General features: G+C 39.9%; 1 protein-coding gene across 8 annotated transcripts in view; it reads left to right on the forward strand.

Moving 5' to 3' along the window:
* Slc8a1 (solute carrier family 8 member A1) overlaps nt 1-21717 on the forward strand; it is a 342006-nt gene that overhangs the window by 34281 nt on the left and 286008 nt on the right. For 2 of the 8 annotated variants that reach the window (XM_087552448.1, XM_087552460.1), the window contains exon 1: nt 21096-21455. The exons of the other annotated variants lie outside the window; for them this stretch is intronic. The gene's annotated coding sequence lies outside the window, so the exon portion shown is untranslated. Of the gene's footprint in view, nt 1-21095; nt 21456-21717 lie in introns of those variants that run through there. 8 annotated transcript variants of the gene reach the window in all.

Consider the following 21717-nt stretch of genomic DNA (forward strand, 5'->3'; position numbering starts at 1 on the left):
GTCAGGAATCAGTCCATTTCTTGAGCTGCCTTATCCCCCTCACATCATCACCTCCTTTTGGTAAGGACATAGGCCTCCTGAAAAGTCCCTTTGTGCCCGAGTCTCTGTTTGCCATCAGGTGACCGGAAGAGCTCTGCTGGAGCCTTCCGGCAGCTCCCTCTCTGCTTTTTGTGAGAACTAACCGTACCATCGTTCCTTGACAGCTCATTTTTGCATCTGAGTCCCTGCTGACCTTGAGATTCTCAAAAGGCAATGATTTTGACCGGTTCATCTCTGCCTCTCTTTGCAGATCCAGCTAGCAGGGTCAGTTAACTAAATGATTGAATTGAAATAAAGGAGAGGCAGCATCCCCACTTCTTCAACTGAGCATCCACAATTCCCCTGCGTCTCCCTCTCATTCTACAGAGAACCCTGGGTATCCAGTGGGTCTATATCAGCTCGGTAAAGTTTGTCTGCTGTCTCCCAGATTTGCCGAAGTCGGTTCCCAGTCCCGATGCAACAGCGGGAGCAACTAAAGCATTCATGGGGTGTGACAGCTGCTCTCTTTCAGTTAGCAGAGCCGTTTCTTGTGTTATCATTTTTAATATACATTCTATTAGTTTCCCACCAGGATGCTTGGCTTGAGGCTGCTCCGTGTGAATGGAGCCTGAACATCTATCTACTGCCCGCATCGCTCATGCCTCCTCTTCTAACTTCGGTGTCTCCCGAGCTGTCTGAACTCTGCAGATAGGCCGTGCTTTAGGGCAGGCATTAATTAGCCAGTCAATGCTGAGTCCGCCTCCTCTCATAGATGGGGTCCTCAGTCTCATTCTTGCTTTTATAGGCACTGGCAATCTATAGCAATTCCAAAGCCCCCCGGAAGAGAAGTCTGCACTGCCCCTTACTCCTGTACAGGACTAAGTCTCTGCTGTCTGTCCAATCATCTGTGCTTGGGGGGAAAATCGCACTTAGAGCACTGGTAGCCCCTTGGTTAAAGTCACCAGTACTTTCTGCTCACGCGTCTCTCTGCTTCCACCCGCTCTGATTCTCTTTCAAGACCATATTCTCTTGGGATAAGCTCCAGGTTGATCTGCACACCGTTATAAAAAGGTGAAACAGCCTCCGGTGGGCTGTCATAAAATCCCTGGCCATAAACTCTCTTTTCTATACTCTTCATTTGGATCCAAGTCAACCTCATTTCAACCTGAGAAGATGGATACTTTCTAGGGACTCAGCCACCCCTGATCCTTGAATCTCCCTCACTCCTATCAGCACTCCCGGTGGGTTTTTGTTTGGGGTTTGTTTGTTTGTTTGTTTTTTGTTTCTTTGGGTTTTGTTTTGTTTTGTTTTGTTTTGTTTTTTAAACATCTTAGCTTTCTCCTTTAATGGTTACAAATACTGACAAATTCTCAGGCTTGGCCAAACACTTAATTTCACAGTCTTGAAGGAGTCAGACAGCACCAAAGTATGATCTACAGAAGGAATTTAGAATGGAAAGGCAGTTTGTTTTATCAATATGGAGTTGGTAGAGTGCCTGTGGTCTTTGGCTATCTATACTATGACTTTTCTAAACAGTTAAAGCAATGTGTCTCCTACTGGGATTGGAAAACCCCAATGGGTTTTCCTTGATAAGAAGAAAAGAGAAAGCTGGGCAACACCAGTCTTTGTGCAGTGACCACCTTGCCCAAATCCTGCTTTTGTCACTGCCTTCCCCTAAAGTTTAAACGTTAAAAAAATAATAATAATGAGGCTTCTCACTATCAAATGCTAGGGTCTTTTTCATTTATTTTCAGTCTTCCCCAACTGAGGTAAGCCTCACAAGATTTCGTATCTGCATTTCTAAATGAAGGAGTTGGCACCAGCAGGAGCCAAGAATTGAACCTTGTGAATGCAGAGAAACAAAGTCCCCTGTCAGCCGTCACAGGGAGTGATGGACCCTGGGAGATATGACTGCCTTCAGCCTTGGAGTTAGTACCATCAGGCGTCCTTTGAGGAATGCAAGTGACCATGGGTCATGGTAAATCATATGAGAAAGACATGACCAGGGAAAGGTCAGAAACAGACCCTGAAACAGACCCCCTTACTTTCCCATAGGAGTCCAGACGTTTCCAGACTTACCTCAAAATGTTTTCAGTGTCCTCTATACAGTGCTTTCAGTTCTCATTGTTTATTTTCATGCTTTGGCCAAAACAAAAGCTCTTAGGCTAAACTTGCTAATAATTTGGTTATGGATTTTTAAAATTTATTTTTAGTTCTTTTTAAAGGATTTATTCTCACTTTTGAGGTCATAATATAATTACACAATTTCCCTGTTCAATTCAAAGTGTTTAGGGCAGGAAAATTTCCTCAAATCTCTAAAATTTGAGAGGCGTCCTAGCTCTGGAGATTAAACCATTGACAATAAGTAAGTCCGGGGCTTGATGTTGTTAACTACACAGAAAGCCCTTGGGTCTCTCTTTTCTTGGTTGCTTTGTTAGGCTTGGGGGTGGGGCATGTTTTGTTTTCTTTTCTTCTGTTTTGTTGTTGCTGCTGCTGTTTTTCTCTGGCCAATCATTTTTCCATTTTTCAAAATTTTGATCTGATGACCTCCCCCATTAAACCTGAAGAGTTTCCAAGGGAATCTTAAAGGCTATGATAAATAGCTTCACAGTGTGACAGGGACCTTATTTGACTTCTTCATTTTCACTTTCACACTCTCGGACACTGGAGTTTTCCAAAGGTCAGCTGCCTTGTAGCATTGCAGCAGATAAGGTGGAGGGACAGCTATGAGTGAGCGTCTGCCTCGCTTTGCCTGGGCCAAGCATCAGAGACCTTCTCTGACAGTAAACAGACACCTATCACTGGCTGAGTTTTGAAAAGTGCACATTTGTGTTTTATTTTTCCTCTGTTTGCTTTGGTTTTGATTTGCCTGATTAGGAACCAAGGCCAGGGTTCCGTGTGTTCTACTGCTGAACTGCACACACATCTCTCCCCCTGGAGAAAGCAGTGACTTTAAAAGAAATATGTCATTTACGTTAACATGCCGTGAATATAATATTATTTCTAGATGAATGATTGTACTATAGCTTCTACTTAATTTTAATATTAATATCTATAGACATAATTCACATAAATAGCAGTTATTTAGAGCTCAGGATAAGTTTTAAAAGGAGAGGGGTCCTCAAAGCTTGACTCCTGCTGATCTAAGGCATTGATCCACACATTTTAAAATATGTATTGACTTTTGTCGAAGTTAAGATAATTTAAGACAGGACACTTATTCAGGGCAGTATATCTATTTCTCTGCAAGACAATAGCTGTGCTATGTCCCTGTTATGACTTCCTCTTTCCACAAATGTCCTCAGTAGATCCAGATCCTCATTGGGATGTATTTATTCACAGTGTTGATAAAGGCTCACAAACATGGATGCTTGTCAAGATTCAGAAAGTTTTACAGTCTAACATTGTAGCCAAGAGCTTCTGACAAAAATTGCCTGGTATATTCAACCTGTCTAGGTGCTTCTATTCTCTTAAGTCCAGAGGAGAGGTGACATCAGTACCTAAGTCAAAAGGCTATTTAGAAAGTTTTTTAAATGCCAAATTTGTAAATATCTTGAGCAATGGTGGATAATATTGAATAAATATTAACTGTTAGTACTGTTAGCCAGTTTAGTGAGGACGGATCTCACGGTCCTTATTTGAGAAAACACTACAAACTCTAGAGGAAGCACAAGAAACAGTACTAAATCCTTCAGAAGTACTGAGAATTCAGGGGCATTAGACATTGAATGGTAAGTTTAATCTCACCATTGTATCCATTTCCTTTTCTGAGAATTCATTTATGTTTTCATTCAGCAATAAATTTCCCTTTCTGGCCCACTAACCAGTAACAAAGCCCAGGATAAGGCTTTCTCATAGCCATTGCATACATCCTCCCATCAAAGGAAATGGTGGTTGCGAAGTATGAAGATTAGTGGTTACAGAATGGGAAATCTGTTTGTTCCAAAACACGTCATCAACAGGTGCCATTTCTCACTTCTCTTGAGTACCCGGTGAAAAATCCCATGGCTTAGAAGACGACTTTCCTCACACAGCATTCTGAATGTCAGTGACAACCAGCTTCATTGGAAGATGGTCTATTGCAAGAGCAGGTCCCACTAGTTTGTACCAGAGAAAGGAGAATTATAGGAAATAATCTGAAATGGACTGTTCTAGGACTCCTAAATTACTCTCATAATCTTAGTAAGACTGGAACTTTATTTTGGAAAAAAAAATTACCTAGAACTGATCAGTTTTTACCTTTATATCTATCATCAACTCATATTAATATCTGGATCATTTGATATATTTTCCACAGTAGCAGCCTTGGTCCAATATATGAATCAGCTCTGATGGACTTGAGTTGCCTAACCAGGATTGAGGCACCGAGTTGACCGACAATGACTGTATTAAAAAAATACCTATATATTTTCATAGAAAGAAAAATAATGCAAGTCAACTCAATTCTTCATGTTTCCCATTGCAGCTAAGTTGCAGCTCACGGTAGGATACTTGTGTAACATGTATAAGGCTTTGGATTCAATCCCAAGCACCAAAAATATATTTTCTACAGAAACTCATTGCATTAGTGATACAGTAAGCAAGTCTTCCATCCATCAATTAATTATGATAGAAACAACGCACTTGATATTACAGTTCATTGCACATTCTGGAATATTCTGATTTATTTACTTAAAAAAAAATTCATGAGCCAGACCCTCTTCTGCAACATTCTGTAACAATAAAAGCTATTAAACATCTTCCCTTGCAAGCTATATTATTCCAGAACAGGACATAATAAATAAAAATAGACTTGACAGAAATTGTGTGCTACAGGGAAAATTTGAACAGGGTAAGGAATGTTGGCTTTGGTGTAAGGGTCAGTCAGCAGTAGAGAGAAGGATATTTCTCAAAGAAAAAAAAAGAGACAGGAGCTAGAATTTTAGTAAGGTTTATACTTGCTCATTCATTGAAATTTGCCATCTGGAACCATATCAAATATATTTACTTGTAATGTGTTTACTCTTTAATCTCTCAGGATAAATATCTTAGGTCTTCTCACGTTTTATTGTGTGCTATGGTTTCTGGGTCCTTTGTGTCTTGTCTCTACCATGGGCAGACCCTGGCTAGAAACAGAACTGAAATGCAGTGCAGAATAGAGAAATATGTTAATGACCTCACCCTGTGTCCTACCTTCTCTCGGATGTAAACAGCTCCTTCTGTTTGCTTTCTGAGATCCACATCTGAGTGTCTCCTATACAATTGACTTCGCTATATTATGCCAAATTATAAATTCACTTCGAACTTGGCAAGCTCCTGGGTCTACCATCAGCCACAAGCTTCAGAACCACGCCCCTGCTGAACACTGTCTCGACATTGTTTTCCATGCACAGCAGCTTTTCATAGGACATCAAGTCCAGCGGATATACAACACAACTCTTGCCATCTATAATTTTAGTCTATTTATGCAAGCTCCACGAAGGCAGAACATTTTATTAAAACTGTATTGTTTGTTGCTATAAGTGAAGAACCGTAAACAGAGAAACCCACATTAGCCCTATAAAACAGTTTGTTTGGAGGGATGTTCACTGTGAGGTAACCAAGTTGGATATGGGGGAAGCACGTATTAGCGTCATAAGATCGATCGGCAGTTAACATTCCAACTCTGCTTTATTTCACATAGTGATGTATTTTTTACAGAGTGCCTTTTCTGTGCAATCTCTCCACCTCCGTGGAACAGAGAGGTTTGACTGTCTCTTCCTAGCTGGTTTAAGAGAAAGGTCTGATGAAGCTCCCGGGATTTCAGGAGAATTTGATTGGCAGATGTTGTCAGGCTTGGGTCCACAGAGTTCCACCAAAGCTCTGATTTACTTGGCTTTGCAATGTGCAAGGATTGGTTTACTACAGAGTTCTCGTGGACAAGGCAGAGGATCCCTGGACAGCACTTGGCCCCGCACGCCACTCTGATTCTTTTTCCATGCCCTGTATTTACAGCTCCCCTGCCTCAGAACTAGGTCAGTCTGTTGAAGTGAATCCCAGTCCATTTCTTCTTTAGTTGAAGAGTTCTCTGTCTTTGTATGCTTCCTGCTGAGTTTTTATCTAAAAGAACATACATTATAGTTAGTTGAGTATTTTCAAAATGTCTTATTTTTCAAGCTTTCCTAGCATGATGCAGATAAATGGATATTAATTTTTGTTAATAAGTATTAAATAAAATATATGCTTTGTCATAATTTGCTAAAGGTATCCAATTCATCTAGAATTTGTAATCTTTTTCTAAGCTTCAACTCACTGAAATTCAGCAATCTTTTCAGATTTTCTGTCCTCCTTTTACATTGGGGTGTATGAATGGGTATTTCAAGACTAATGCTCAGGGTAGTTCAATTACTTCTTAATTTAATGAAGGACGCTTCCTGTGTATAACTGACTCATGGAGTGACATTGTGCTTAGGCAACCAAAACAATTCAGTGTGTTTAACTTAAAATTTATTGCTGTCTTTGTATCAGGAAGGGGAAGCATATTCCTTAGGGAATTAAACACTGGTAGCCTAAGCTCATGTTGTGAGCAGCATGTGGTGACAGTATTAGGTAAGATAATCTCAGTGTCCTTAAAGCTTATCAGGTAAGACATGAAAGGTAGAAACTGAGTCATCAAGGCTGAGCTGTGGTGGTCAGACAGGTGAGGGAGAACAGGAGGATAAAAGTAAGCCTAGGTGTGAGATTCACTCAGAAGCTTGCATGCATCTCTGTCACCTATACAATAAGTGTATTAAACTCGTGAAAGAGGGCAGTGCTAAAGATTATATAGCATAATATTTATCGGACCTCTGAGCATAGACCATGTGTGGAGTTCATGCATGAAAAATAAGAGTCTTTGGTGCAAATCTTTTTGTTGTTGTTGTTGCTGCTGCTGTTGTTGTTGCACCACCCCACTGTGCACAGTCAGCAGTTTCATAGAGGATAAGGTCTGCATATTACACTTCAAAAGTTGGAGTTGAGTAGAGTGGCCCATACCTATAACCACAACATCTGGGAGACTGAGGCAGAGGGATAGCTGAAAGTTCAAGACTGGTCTGTACTCCCTAGGGAGTTCCATATCAGCTTGGGTTATAGACTGAACTCCATCTCAGACAAACAAACAAACAAACAAACATAAATAAATAAGTGAACAAATCAGTAAACATTGACGCATTGGATTGTAGAGCACAGTAATGCACAAAATGTTCCCTACCTCTGTGTGATCTGTGCAAAAACATATGGGGAATTCAGTAGTTTGTATTACACTTAGATGACAATGAAGAGTCTTCTTCCCATGCAAACTGGTGTGTGACTTGCAAGGTTTATCCCACAATTAAATAAGTATTTTTTCTGATTATAGATTATATCATATATTTGATATAATATATATATAAAATCATAAAATTTATTGTTTTTGTAAACAGTAGTATATTCAGAGAGAAAATCTACAAAAAGAAATCTATACAGATATTACCACCTAAAACTAATAAATATAATTACACAACTGAAAAACTTTTCAGAATTTCTAGGTGTATGTTATATAGCTATATTTGTGCCTATAAATAGAAAACTATCCTCCTAGGAAACACAGGATCTCACTACAAATATTATTTTCTAAGAAGCTTCTAACACAATGTCCTTACAATATATATTTATATCAAAATTTTTTCAAAGAGAGAAATATAGTCTCTTCTTAGATAGGTCCCAAGAAGAAGAGAAAATGGAAAAGGGGCATGTACCCATCAGATTTAGTAAAAAAATTTAAATATTATTTAAATAGAACATTGGGATAAATCAGAAACTGACGAAACAAATTCTTCTCTTCACAATTCTAATAAATGGATTCTATTTTTTTAAATACTAACATTTTGAGATTGGCAATGAATGAGATGGAGGCTAAAATGATCAATGGCTCATTAAAATATTGTATGGGAAACTTCATAATGGAACCACCTAACAAAAACTAAACACACTGATAACTTCAGCAACATGAGAGTAGCCTGACTCTATTTACATCTTTATGTAACAAAGCAAAAATATAAACACTACACTTCCCATAAAAAAGTCACAGTCAACATCACTGGCATTCACAGGAAAGAAATACCCAGGACAGAACAGTCTATTTTAAAACACCAAGACCTACCTGGATTCTGCAAATTGTTGAGTGAGAGTGTGAGACTTGGGAGAAGAAAATGAATTGCATGGCTTTATGTGTCCTTCCTCAAAAAAAGTTAATGTTTTAATCTGACTTGGATCTTTTTTTCTCAAACCAATCATAGAGAGATTTTTTAATGATACTATCATGGATCTTTGATAAGAGTACAAAATGTGATCATATTGTCACAATTATAAAACATAGTCTTAAGAAAAGATTAACAGAAAGTATGTGTGTGTGTGTGTGTGTGTGAGAGAGAGAGAGAGAGAGAGAGAGAGAGAGAGAGAGAGAGAGAGAGAGAGAGAGAGATAATGAGTTAAAAGTTATCCAAAACAGGCACTGAAATGATTGATGTTTCTTGACCATCAGTTGACAACTGGGATTTTGTGCGCTATCCCTCAACTTTTTAATCTGTTAAAATTTGCTCAAGATTTAAACATGTATTACTAAATAAACAAGACGTGTGCACACTAATCACACAGAATATAGAGAGCAGTCACCTTTAATTAAGAAGTTAAAAATGCAAAATTGTGATGATGTAAAACCCTTTCTGGCTCAGAAGGTACTTAGGCACTTACTTTAACCTAATGAGTTTTGTTTAGAATTATGTGAAAATATATCAAAATAATTTGAGAATAATAATGCTTTAAGGGTCTGAAGACATGGCTCAAAGATTGAATGTTTACTGTCTTTTATAGGACCCAGGATTGGTTCCAAGAACCCATGACAAATGGCTCACAACAGCTTGTAACACACACATGCATATATCCATAAAAACACATGTAATCTTTTCAAATGCTCTAAGAACTGTTACAGGAAAGATTTTAAATTGGTTGGAGAAAAGTATACTTCTAGAAAAGGCCATAAAATAAAGAAAAAAAAACAAACAGAAGCATTAAGGAAGTGCTAGTAAAATTATTTTATCTCAAAGTTGTGTTTCAAGAGAAAACGGGTGACTACAATTTGTACATGTCAAAACGTTCTCAGGAGTGCGAATGACTGTTAATAATTTGACAGGGTTTTTCTTACAGGATTTGATGCATGTTAAATGGGAAATAGTAAGGTTGAATGCTAAAAAGAGTGGACACTGAGACTTTATGATCTGAAATCTCAGTGTTTTTAATTGAGGAAGAGACCTAAGTCGATTCAGTTCAGCTATTTGGAAGATACTCAACTTCAGATCTAGCTGAACTGATGTGTTCAAAGTTGTACTAATAGCGCTTACTGTCTGACTTGCTTATATATAATGGTATATAGTTGTGTACAGACAGTTCTTTATCCAATTTTGCAACCACAAACTGCTTCCCGATGATTAAAGACGACCTTCAAGGTCACTGATTTACTATACAGATAAAATACTCAATAAAATATAGTGGCTCACAAGCAAATTCGAAGGTGTCCCAGAAGATTACTATCGATTTGTTTGGAAATATAGGAACTTGAATTGGATTTAATGAAGGTGGATAGCATAGAGAAGGGAATAAAAAGACACTATGAATTCATTTATGTGAAAGCCAGATGGAAGGACACATCACATGACGTCTAATTATGGGGGAGGGGAGTCTCTCAAGATAACCAAAGGGTGACAGACCCTTAGTTTGCAGAAGGAACAAGGAACAACGTAAAAGGAGATAACAACAATCACCAATGCCTTTAATTGAGAAAAAGATAATTTAGAGAAGCAGATTAAGTACGCCAGGCTTTTGTTTCCTCTCTGCCTATACTTAGCAGCAGTTAATAACACCACCATGCCCTTTCCCCTGTGAGGGTCTTCTAGGATGGGGAAAAGGCTGGTGTTCTGCCCTGTAAATGGTTTTGCTTGGAACCACCCATCCAGCCAATTGGGCTCACTTCAGAGCCCCACTCTTAGCTCTCAGCAAAAGCCTGATATTTTGTGACCGAAAGCTTTAGAACTAATGTAATAGTGGAGACCCTGCACAGACAAGAGTCGAAGGTGAATATCCTACTCGGGGTCAGGAAGATGTCCTGAAGGACATGATGTGCATTGTGTTCTAACCAACCTCCTCTCAGCCTTTGAGATTAGCTCCAGACTTCTCCACAGGGGTTTTAATTAACCCTCGTCCTGGTGTGTCCCACCTAGAAATCTACTCTCGATCAATCTGCCTTTTAGTACTCATATTCAGCCTCTCTTGGATTATTTTTAGTTCATTTTTAATAATTGGTTCTTGGGAGATTAATAATACATAGGTTTTCAGGTACCTCATATACAAATACGAAGAAATTAGGCAGTATCCATTAGAAATATAATCCAAGTCACAAGTCTCTAGTGTCTATGCTTTACAAGAGGAAAAGGGGGAACACATTCGACCAACCTACATGAATTATGAGTTATTATTATACGCACAGCATGTGCCTGGATACTGCAGAAGGCAAGAAAATGCATAACCATATTTCTTGTCACTACAGAGCACTTCTGCTTAATGTACCCCAAGACTCTCAGAATAACGTTGAAAAAGACAGAAGAGTCGTTAACAGCCTCAGTTTGCAAGGAAAGCAGTTGTAGGTTTACCAACAACTAGTTATCCACACAATGGCAACTCCACCTTCCTGCTGCTCCTAATGGGTGAAGGTTGATGGCCATCAGACACAATAGCTGTAAGGGCTCCATATCTTCCTATGAGAACATCCAGTGACAATAGTAATGGAGTTCCTTCCCTGCTGTTCTTTGAAGGATTTGTCAGTATAAAAAAGTGTCACTCATTGTAGCTATTCCAGTGATTGGATTTCTCTATTTACATTTAAATGTAAGTGACAATTAACTAAAAAAAATTCCCCAACACTTACTCTTTTGAATCAACCTTCGTTTAACCCACAGGGAAGGGACATTATAAGCCTAGAAGTCACCAACTCTTTCAGATTTAGTTTCCCCTTGAACCATAAGAAAACGCCAGGTCATAACTGTAACAGATTATAACAAAATACCAGAGACCAGGAGTTTTTGAAGTTTATTTTTTTTTCTCACAGTCGGGAGTCTGGAACTCCAAGACCAGATCACAGCATCTACTAAAGGCACTCTTGTTATGTCACCTCGTGATGGAAGCTGGAAGGCAGAGAGAGAAGTGACAGAAAAGACTGTCTCACATGAAGAGCAGAGAGATCACCTCCACTCCCACATGTCCTTTAATAGTGGCATTAGGGTATTTGTAAGGACAGAACTCCTGAGAGTCATACCTCCTTCACCAGGCCCTGCCTCACAACTGTTATCCAGGGATTAAGTTTCCAGCACATATATTGAAGGGCGGTCTCCATCTCATTCCTCTTCCACTGAGCATACTGCATCCCATTATTCTAAAATGCTGTATCGTACTACAACCACAATGAAAAAGGCTAGAAATAGCAATATTTTGCTATCAAATTAATTTTTATGGTATAAACACTCAGATATGGCCAAAGGAGATGATAAAATGTCATTGTCCAACATTTTCTCTATTATATAGAACTACATAAAGGCAAGACATGTGCCCTAGGCAATATTGCTATCAGTGAAATACGTTTCAGAAATGGCCTCATAGAACTGGTGATCAGTTCTGGTTTAATTAAAAGCTGAAGCAACGTACAATCTGTCTTCAATATATACAATAATTACATTCCTGGAAAAAAGTCAGTATAAATTAAAACATACTTTTTTAAAGTATTGGTTCTTATATAAAAACGCAGATAAGACTGAACACTAGAATAATAAATCTTTCTTCTACCTAATGGTCTGTAGAACATTTAGAACATATAGGAACTGAGGAACCGTTATTTATTGACCACAACTTGTCCCACACATTGCAAGATGTGTTGCTTCCCTGGCTGCAGCACCAAGTATCCATAGCAACTTCTGTATCATTGTGATAACGACGCACCTCAGGAATTTCCAGATGGTCCCTTGAGAGTAGCACCATTCCAATTGACAAGCTTGGCTAACAGAGCCTCGGGAAGGAAGGAGATCACGTCTACACCCTCATCCAGCCTCCTTTCCCATACCCCCACAGCATCTGACAGAAAAGAGCCCAGTGAAGGCTGTGGATAGTTCATATGGTGGCCAACTGACTCTGTGCTCAGTGGGAAACCAGAAACTACTGCCACTGCCTGGGAGGGGACAGAGACCTCTTAACTCAGGACCTCCTTCAGACACTGAGGGAACTTAAATGTTGTAGCCCTCGATCCATCCACAGCTCACGTGACGTATCTCTACTGTGGATGTTCTTCTCATTTAAAGATACTTCTCATTTAAATAGCAAATCTCACCTACATCTACTCCTCGGTGACTGTTTTTCCTCACCCCATCTAGTACACTGGAGGAGGCGTAAGGATGACACTGGGACATCAGATGTCAGTATCTCAACAAGTGAGAACCAACTTGTTGGAGTCACCATCTCTCCTTCACGAAGGAATAATTACTGGTGCTCATTTAACACCCTCAGCATAGAGGACAACAAACTGGGTTATCACTGCTTTGTATCTGCATCTATACTGATTCTGAGGGACCTAAACTGCACCCGGATGGCGGAAATACAGTGAACTTTTAAAGTTGTGGAAGGTGGTGTTGTCTATTGCACCATTAAGCCAGTGGTTTTTATTTGGATTTTGGTTCACATTGACTACTAATTTTCTTTTTCTATCACCATCCTTCCTGACCTGTAAGCCCTAACTGATGGTTCAAGGAGCATATTGGGATGTGTTTACAGTGGCAAGACTCCACCAAGTATCCAGCAAAAGTGATCTGGAGTAGAATCTTAGCCAGAGCGCTAATTATTGATACTTACCCAGAGACCCCTGACATAGCATAGCAAAGGAAATAAACCGTGCCGAGAAAGTGTGTTTTAATTATGGACTTTGTGTTTTCCAGTTGTCAGTGTCTCTGTTTGTTTGCTTTGAGACACAGTCATGGGATCTCCTGTAGCCCCCAAGGCCATTGGAATTACTATGTAGCTGGGGATGACCTTGTATTTCCAGGTCTCCACCCACCAAATGGTAGGACTATAGATAACTGGCAGCATAGCTGACCTCTCTTTAACACTCATTCCAGAAAAGATTCTTCTGCATAGCATGTGAGGAAGGAGCTTAGGGGTTTAGGCTGGGGAGTTTAGGTGTTGTCAGACCGACTTGCTCTGTGGAGAAAGAAAAGCTCTGTTTCCCCACAGAGCCCCTGCTAACAGCCCTCTCCTGTTGAGTGCTTTACACACTCTGCCTTTCTTTTCATTTCTTTACCATTGTCTCATCCCAGGGCCCTTGTCCTGAAAGCACTTCTGTCCAAGTTGATACACGGAGCTCACTGTCCTCTTCTAGACCATTCTTAGATAGTGTTCAGAGGTTTGCTGAGTCCCCTAACAAGGCTTGCTGGCTTTATCTTTTGGAAAAACCCAACACTCCCTCTGGATCTCTTCATTGCTACTTACTACAGTACTCTTTTAAGTCATGAATTGTAGAATATACTTATCTTTCCCTCCCCAAGGTGAGAGCCCTCTTGCTTCACTGATGAGTTTTGCTTTTTGTTTCGTTTTTTGTTTTTTGTTTTTTTTTGATGTCTGACTCAGTGCTTTGCTTAATAGTCACTCAGATGAATAAATGAAATAACCATGTTCACCTGCGATTCTGTAGGTAGCAGGCAACGGTCCCCACATGCAAATTAATTTCAAAAAATGCAAATTCATATCTGTTCAGATTTTTTTAAACACAAGATTTTTTTTTTCTTACAAGGAAAAATGCTTCCAAATTTGTCGGAAAATTCCTTAACTATTTTTAACGTCAGTGTTTATATACTGTAGTGGTTTAAATGAAAATGCTTCTCCCCTATTGGTTCTGCTCTCTGACCACTTGATCCCCACTTAGTGAGAATGCTCAGAGTTGGAGGAAGTATGACACAGACACCGCTGGAAGTCTTTGCTAGTTAGAAGTCCTTTGATACTCCTGTTCACTCTCTGCGTCCTGTTGGTGGTTATAAATGTATCCTTTCCCTGACACTGTGCCTGCCTGCTGACATATCTCGCTGCTGCCACAGCCTTGTAACCCAAAGTAAACTTATTCTTAAGTCTCCTTGGTCATAATATTTTATCACAGCCAAAGAAAAGTAATTAATACATGCACGAAGAAAACTTTTACATATTTAAATTACTTGATAGAAATGCATTAAAGAGAGTTTTAACCGATTAATATTAATGGATACACTTATTTAAATACAAATTAAAGGTTACCTTAAATAAGAGGACAATCTTGTGAAAATCTAACGTGCACTTTTCATTTATTAACATATTTTACAATAAGTTTTATAAGCAGCATTATATGAACACCACATGTTTCATGATGATGAAGCTATAGGCTTTTTTAGATTGTACCATATTAAAAACGTGCCAGAGATGTTAAAACAAGCATAGAAAATCATATTAAGAGATTTTGCCTTTGATCCTGTTATCTAAGAACTAAGACAGCTCTTAGCAAAACAATGACCTCCTGTGGATGGATAGATGATGATTTGATTGAATGCTGCTGCTTTGCTCAGGTTTCACTGGTTGAGACTATTGCTAAAGTAATGGCAAGTCAGTTGGCCTTAGAAGTAAGACACTGGCATAAGTATGTATTTTACCCACCTATGTTCCATTTACATTTCAATCCACATACTGGATTGAAATGTGTAGCGGATGGGAAATGATCTTTTCACCGCTGGCAAGATCCGCTTGGTTCTGCATCATAGGAGGAAGACCAAATATCCTTACATTGCACTCTTCAAAACACAAGGGCACAGAAAAGAGGACCATAAGTCTACTACTGTTCAAAGACAAAGGGGTACATCATTTGCAGAGAACTTAAACACACTCATAAAGCCAACCCAGAGTCTGTCTGATTTTTATTAACACCATTCGTTATCTCATGGATGACATAGCTTGTGCCTGAGAGGGCAGGCTTTCACCTACACCCCCACCCGGGATGATGGTATTAAAAGGGGGCTATGTTCTCTAGTCTTACAGCATTATAGAAATCATGTGTGTCTTGTCTATAACTGTCCAGAATCATTTTCTTCAAAATGAAAATATGATGTTGGGGAAATATTGGTCTGGGAGGTAATGGGATTCTGCCAACAGTTGAGCCAGAAAAAAAAAATAGTTACAGTCTTCGATTTGTGTCTTTTTTTCAAAATCATCTCATTATCCGTGGTCATGAGATGTTTAACTAACGTCCAACACACAGTCAAGGTGTAAGTTCACAATTATAGCACCTACTTCAAAACCCAGGAGTCTCTTCTACCTATGAAATAAGCTCCTAAGCTCCTAAAGGTCAGGAATGAACTTTCTAACTATCATAGAACTTAGTCCATGGCTCTGGATTGAGTGATCACTTACCACCTCTTTTTTCCAGAATGGCTTAAAACTCTGGTCACTTCCACTCCACTGCCGTGGTTTGGATGGCCCTTCGGTTGGCATAATTTATTGAGTCTGACCTTACATATTAATCACCTGAGTCAGGTATTTATATATTGAAGCACTGAATAATTTTCTATTTTCTGCCTTTTCTTGAGCAATTTCTACATCCAAGACTTCTGTTTTGTTGCATTTTTTACACAAATTTTAAAAAGTATTTTAAAACTTCCAAAATAAACAGAATTCATCAATGATCTATTCTATGCCTTGATACAGAGAATATACATTGGGGCCTCCTATTCTGTTTTAGATTATGAGCCATTGATTAGAATTGAAACTAAATATATAAAACCTTAACAGAAGACCATACCATGATGTTAAATAAAGATGAAAATTAAGTAGCTAGCTTGTATTTCAATGTAAATTTGCAGCTGTTGATACGGTGACTTTTCAATAACTGAATATTTGGTCATAGCTGAGGACCAAAAATATTCACAGTTGTGTATTTTTATAAAAGTGTGTATATTTGTATGGAGTATGTGCATGTGGTGTGTTTATGTGCATACGCCTGTATATGTGTGTATTCTTATGTCTGTAAAGTGTGCTGGGAATTATGTGATTGAAGACAAGAATGCAGGAAAAGAGAAACAGGGAGAAAGGAAACAGCTCTGACCCAACATTAGCTGACATAGCAGGTTTTCCTTCATGGCCAGAGCTGTTGACCATGTGACAAGACCCTACACGGACAGTTCACTGATATCAAGCTGGCACTGTGTGCGACAATTAGATGATACTCACTAATGAAAGCCAAAGGGACACATAGGAGTTTGCAGTGAGTCTAACTTGGCAGAAATGTAATCATTTTATATGGAGCCCCTGGAGACAGCCAGTCTGTCTTTTTTGCTATAAATTTCAGGTATGTATACTGTGACTACATTCTGAATGCAAAGGTGTATTTGCATAGCCGTGCTTCTGCCCTAACGAAGATCTCTGTCCCTGAGGTGGGCCCGAAAGAACATGAATGCAGAGTAGAAATAAATTAACAGACAAAATATTAGGCTGCAATATCATCTCACCGTTTGGGAGCTTGAGAAGTTGGTGGTAGAATCGATGATAGGCCATCTTTTTTAAATGGCCACTCAACTTAGCACGTACTCACTAACCTCTCTGTATTGCACTATTTTTTATTTTATTGCTCTCCTTGATTGTTTAACATGACACCTAAGACGTGTCCATTTCCTAATTTTGTCCCACTTTGTTCTTTGTCAACACTAGATTGGAATAGGAATTTTACGCGAGTTTTCCTGCTATTTCTTCAGTACCTAAAGTGGCTGGCCCATAATATGTCTTCATAAATATTTGTTGTGTCTAAGACATGAAAGATTGGGGGCCAGCAGAACAGCTCATTGGGTTAACGTAGTTGCCACCAAGACTAAGGATATGAATTAGAGCCCCAAGACATTCACAGTGAAGGAGCAAATTGATTCCTGAATGTTGTTTGACCTTGACCCCACATGCACACTCCGGCACATGTACATCCGCAGACACACAGTGAATATAATAAAGTTTAAATCCCATGAAATGGGATTTGCTTTTCTCCGCTCCTCCCAGTTTTTTCCCTTTAATGAATTGTTGGATGACCTTGAGTGCCACAGAGTGATCACAAGTGCCTGGATTCTAAAAACAACAAGAAAACCTCAAGCTTAACATTTATAAATAATTGCCCAAACTCGTGTGTTAGCAGACAAAGTAAGAGAATTTATATATCGGACCAACTGACGGTTTATCAGTGGTTCCTGAGGTAACAGACAAAGCGTCGGGTTACAGGCTCAAGCCTGCAGCTGAGTCAGATTGCCATCTCTGTGTGCTTCAGCCTCCTGCAGAGTCAACAGACAATCTGTCTGTCATCACAGAGCAGGTGGCCAGCCAGGGCTGTGGGTGTGGAGATGGTGACTATGTCACTTGCTAACTAGGATCATACTTAAGGGACAAGAAAGTCATTGGAATTAAGTTGCAATTTGCACTGGATAGGGGCCAAAGGGTTGAGTTACCTTACAAGTAAAATCAGCTCTGTTTCCATATAGCCCAGCCCCCTTGCAGTAAACAGTGTCCACTGCATTAATTATCTGTAGTGCGCAAAAATCTTTTGGAGATTCTGGGAGTGGGATAAATATTTCACAGTCCTCTATTAATGCGTTGGGCTTTCCTGAAAGAATATCCCAATCTGCAATTCTTTGTAAGGTGAATCACAGTCTCCACCCCTGTCTCCTAAAAACAGAAAAGATAGAAAATACACACATACTTGTTTAAATTTCCAAGAGGCATTTCTGCTTTTATATGGTTAAGAATCAATATTCAGTAGAGACACACAGTGGAAAACATGCTGTGCTAGGTGGATGGGGCCATGTGCATACGTCTATACAATTCCCAACTTAAACTAGGCCAATGCTCTTTTAGCCCTGACTGAGTTCTAGCTACAAAGAGAATCTAAAATAAAAACAAAGTATCCCCCAGTAAGAGAAGCCCCTTATATAGAGTGTGCAGACGTGACCTCTGACCAGAAGAAGACAACGTTCGGTGGTACAGCCTTACGTTCAGTAGTTATTTCTTTTCCTCAGATTAACCAGATAATGCATCCGATAGTCAAGCTCAGGGGAAAAAGAAAACCCTTTGTGTGTTTTCCTTCTTGACCTGTAAAATAAGAGTAATCATAGCTTTTCTGACTAATTCATAATGATCTCCTATAAAATTAAATTATAGATGGCAAATATTCTCAGTGCCTGCTCGGGTGACTTAACATTCACTTAGATGTGCATTTCCAGACACTCATGTGACAATGATTTTGATAGCAATTCACTCCCAACAATAAGAACAGTATTTGATCAGTAAATGAAGCATATGATATGTGTTTTATCCTTCCTACAACTTTCTGAGGGAGACTCCATGGCTCTGATTTCTGTAACAAAGATACGGCATTCTAGAAATTAAGAAGCTTCCAAAGGTCACAGAGCCAGAAGAGAGTTATGGACATGAGTCACCTATTCTGACTCCCAAGCACTGGATCTTAACCAGAGATTTGTTCTTTTCTGCTCAAACAATGACTCTGTCTTTGGGTTACCATTGGTAACATTGTAGAATATGAACTAGGTGTTTCCTTGGTGTGGTGCAAGGCAAAAATGAAAAATGAAACTGTTGGATAAGTCTAACCTTTGAATAAAGGTTTCTCAACTGTAGAATTGCAGGCCCCTGGTTCTCTTAAACCAGCAACTCCTTCATTGTCCCACCAAAGGAAGTGGATGATCCCTAGATGACAGAGCACAGGAGGGAGGATTCGTTCTACTAGTCCATCAGGAAAGCTGTTCATACTCTGTGAAGCTTTGCACGCACCAACATAGCCCATTATGAGACTGGAACCATTATTAGACTGGTATTCTTCAGGTCAGAATACAGCTGCGTTCAACTGCAAGAATAAGATACAACAGACAAAGACTGACGGCACTGAATGTCAACAAAGAGGTTCCACAGTCATCCCTAAAGCAAAGAGTTCTGGTTTCAATCAGCAGCAAAAAAGACCTAAAGGCCAAAATGAGGTCCTCTGGTTACCTGAGGTTCTAAGACAGGGGGAGTTAGCCACTGTGCCCTCCCTGGTCTGGACAGTCTGGTATACTGCAGAACCATTTCCTTATGCAGAAATCCCTATGAGCCTGAGCCGAAGAAGGAGCAGAATGTAGTAAGTGTCTAAGGCTGGCAAAGTAGAAATGAGACTGAGATGATCAAGACTTAGCTAACAGGCTTAAGGAGGCTTCAAGCAATGGAAAGAACCATGGTACTTCTGGCCCAGGGAATCTAGGTGAAAAGGAAAAAAAAACATAATATAGTACTTGTTTATTTTTTTCTATAATAAAAACTATTGTGGGTTTCAACACAGCACTAAATATAACAATTTTAAATGGGCAACTCTTTGTCCTATCCTTCTGAAGACTGAACACAAAGCTGGAATTGAATTCATGTTACCCACACTGGTTCTGTAATGAATTTGCTGAAGACTCCAACCAAGGTTTTCTAGGAAATAACTAATGAAAACCTTACGATGCATCAACCCTTATAACAATCCTATGCAATTCCCTAAGTGGTTGTACCACACTCTTTTAGTTAGTAATATAGTAGAGACTCATTTGGGAAACCCCAAGTTCAAAGAGATGAACACAGCCATCCATATGTGAGAGAGATGGCCATTAGGAAGTGCTTTTGTTATTGCAATGGAAATTCCAACCTCCTTAGGTACATTGTTTTTTTCTTATTTCTGGATCTCTAGCCTGCAGCAGCCACACTACTTCCTTAAGTACAGCCGCCGTCTCCCACAGCCTTGTGCCGGTGATGTAGACCTTGATAATTCTTGCAATAAAAATCCAGTCATGTATGACATTTAGGAGGTAGGGAGCAAAAGGTTTAAATTGCCTTGGGGCACTGGAACCATTATAAAGTTGTCTCTAACGAGAAATGGAAGACAAAGAAAATTAGAGGCTCAGATGCTGAGCTGAATCAAAATGGTTACCAAATCAGCTAGGCATGGGGCTGCTTCTTGATTATAGATAAAAAGTAGGTGGGATGCATAATATAAGTTTTCTTCAAGAATCAAAATTAACCTGTCAATTTCAAGAAGAGAAGAGTAAAGACCTTTTCTGGTGCCGACAAGATGGACTTAGGGCTTACACTTTCAAGAGAATCAGGGAGTGTTTGCTAGGCGGTCCACAAGAGCCACACTTGCCACAAGATCTATCCCAACGGAATATGATTCACTCACATTTCTATTTCATTCTTTCACTCTCATTCTTATTACCTACCTACCCTTTCCTCCCCATGAAGTGAGTGGAGTCTTTAGCTACAAGCTTCTCTTCCTGCCATTTAGAAGCAGTCACTCTTCTCGATTTCTCTAGAAGCCCCTTTCCTAGACTGTGAACCAAATAGCTGGCTCTCAGTCTCCCTGGAACCCGGGCTCTGTAGCAGTTTTTAGCAGAGGATATACTCTAGCTGAGTGATGGGGAATCTACTGTGTCACCTCATGTGTCTGTAGTCTGTGGAGTCTAAATGAAGTCTCCATGGATGGCGGCAGGGCTTCCAGGAAAGACTCTGGGCCCAGCAAAGAATGGAAACTGTTCTTCGGTGGGAAGGATTCCTGGGAATTTCAGCACAAGAGACAGTTAGAGCTGGTTCTGCCAAGCTCTGTGTCTATAACCACACATGTGTGCTGTATAAAGTGAAGTCCTCCTGCAGAGGGTTGCCATGACGAACTTTGCTAGAAATGGAGGAGGCCTTACTCTGGACAAGAAAGGGAATCAACCAGGACATTCACACCCACACGATACTGATATTGAAAGCACACTAGTTTAGAGCTCCTATTCTTATACCCCATCCTTACCCCCAGCCTCAGCTTTGGAAAGGACCAGGGGACCTAAATACCAATCACTGATGCCTGAGCTCCACCCCAGAGGTTGCAAATTCACTAGTCTAGGGTGTGGCTTACTCGCTGGGATTTATAACCCTCCCATGCAAATCTGAGGGGTAGTCAAGGATTAAGAGTCCTTGACCTGTGTCCAGACAAAGGCCCTCTTTTCCCATCCTACTTCTTTGCTGCAAACTGAGACTGGTTCCTGGGCCCTAATCTGCGCTTGTTTAAAGCCTGACAGTCAGACCTGCGCTGTAAATCTGAGGGGAGAACTTTACTGAAGGGCTTGAACTCCCAAGTGCCTGGGTTGCAGCTCTCTCTTCTGTCTCCATCATATAGCTGTCCCAGACATCCTACTCAAGGGCTACTAGCAAGCAGTGTTTTAAAAGCACAAACTTGGAGCTCTGCTTGAGAACTTCCGCCTCAGAGTCTGCAGCAGCTTCTACGGCACCTACAACATTTGAGTCCGCATCCCCAGGTGTGTCTGATGGGCAGCCAGGTTTGGGAGCCACCGAGCTCCACAGTGGGTCTAGCCTTTCATCCTGCCAAGTCATTAATGATGAATGAGTTGTCTTGGGAGCGAGGGCCTGCTGCAATGCTCCTTTATTAATTATGGGGAAGTGATGTATTGGCGATGGTAAGGCTTCTCTTGGAAAAGACAATGAATGGTTCGTCGATTGCTGCATTAGGTCTTTCCTGACTCAGTCTTAATGCTCAGGGTTTTTGTTGTTGTTTTTTTT

This window comes from Rattus norvegicus, chromosome 6 (genome assembly GCF_021556685.1).
Source record: "Rattus norvegicus strain SHRSP/BbbUtx chromosome 6, alternate assembly SHRSP_T2T, whole genome shotgun sequence".
In the NCBI taxonomy this organism is placed as follows: Eukaryota; Metazoa; Chordata; class Mammalia; order Rodentia; family Muridae; genus Rattus; species Rattus norvegicus.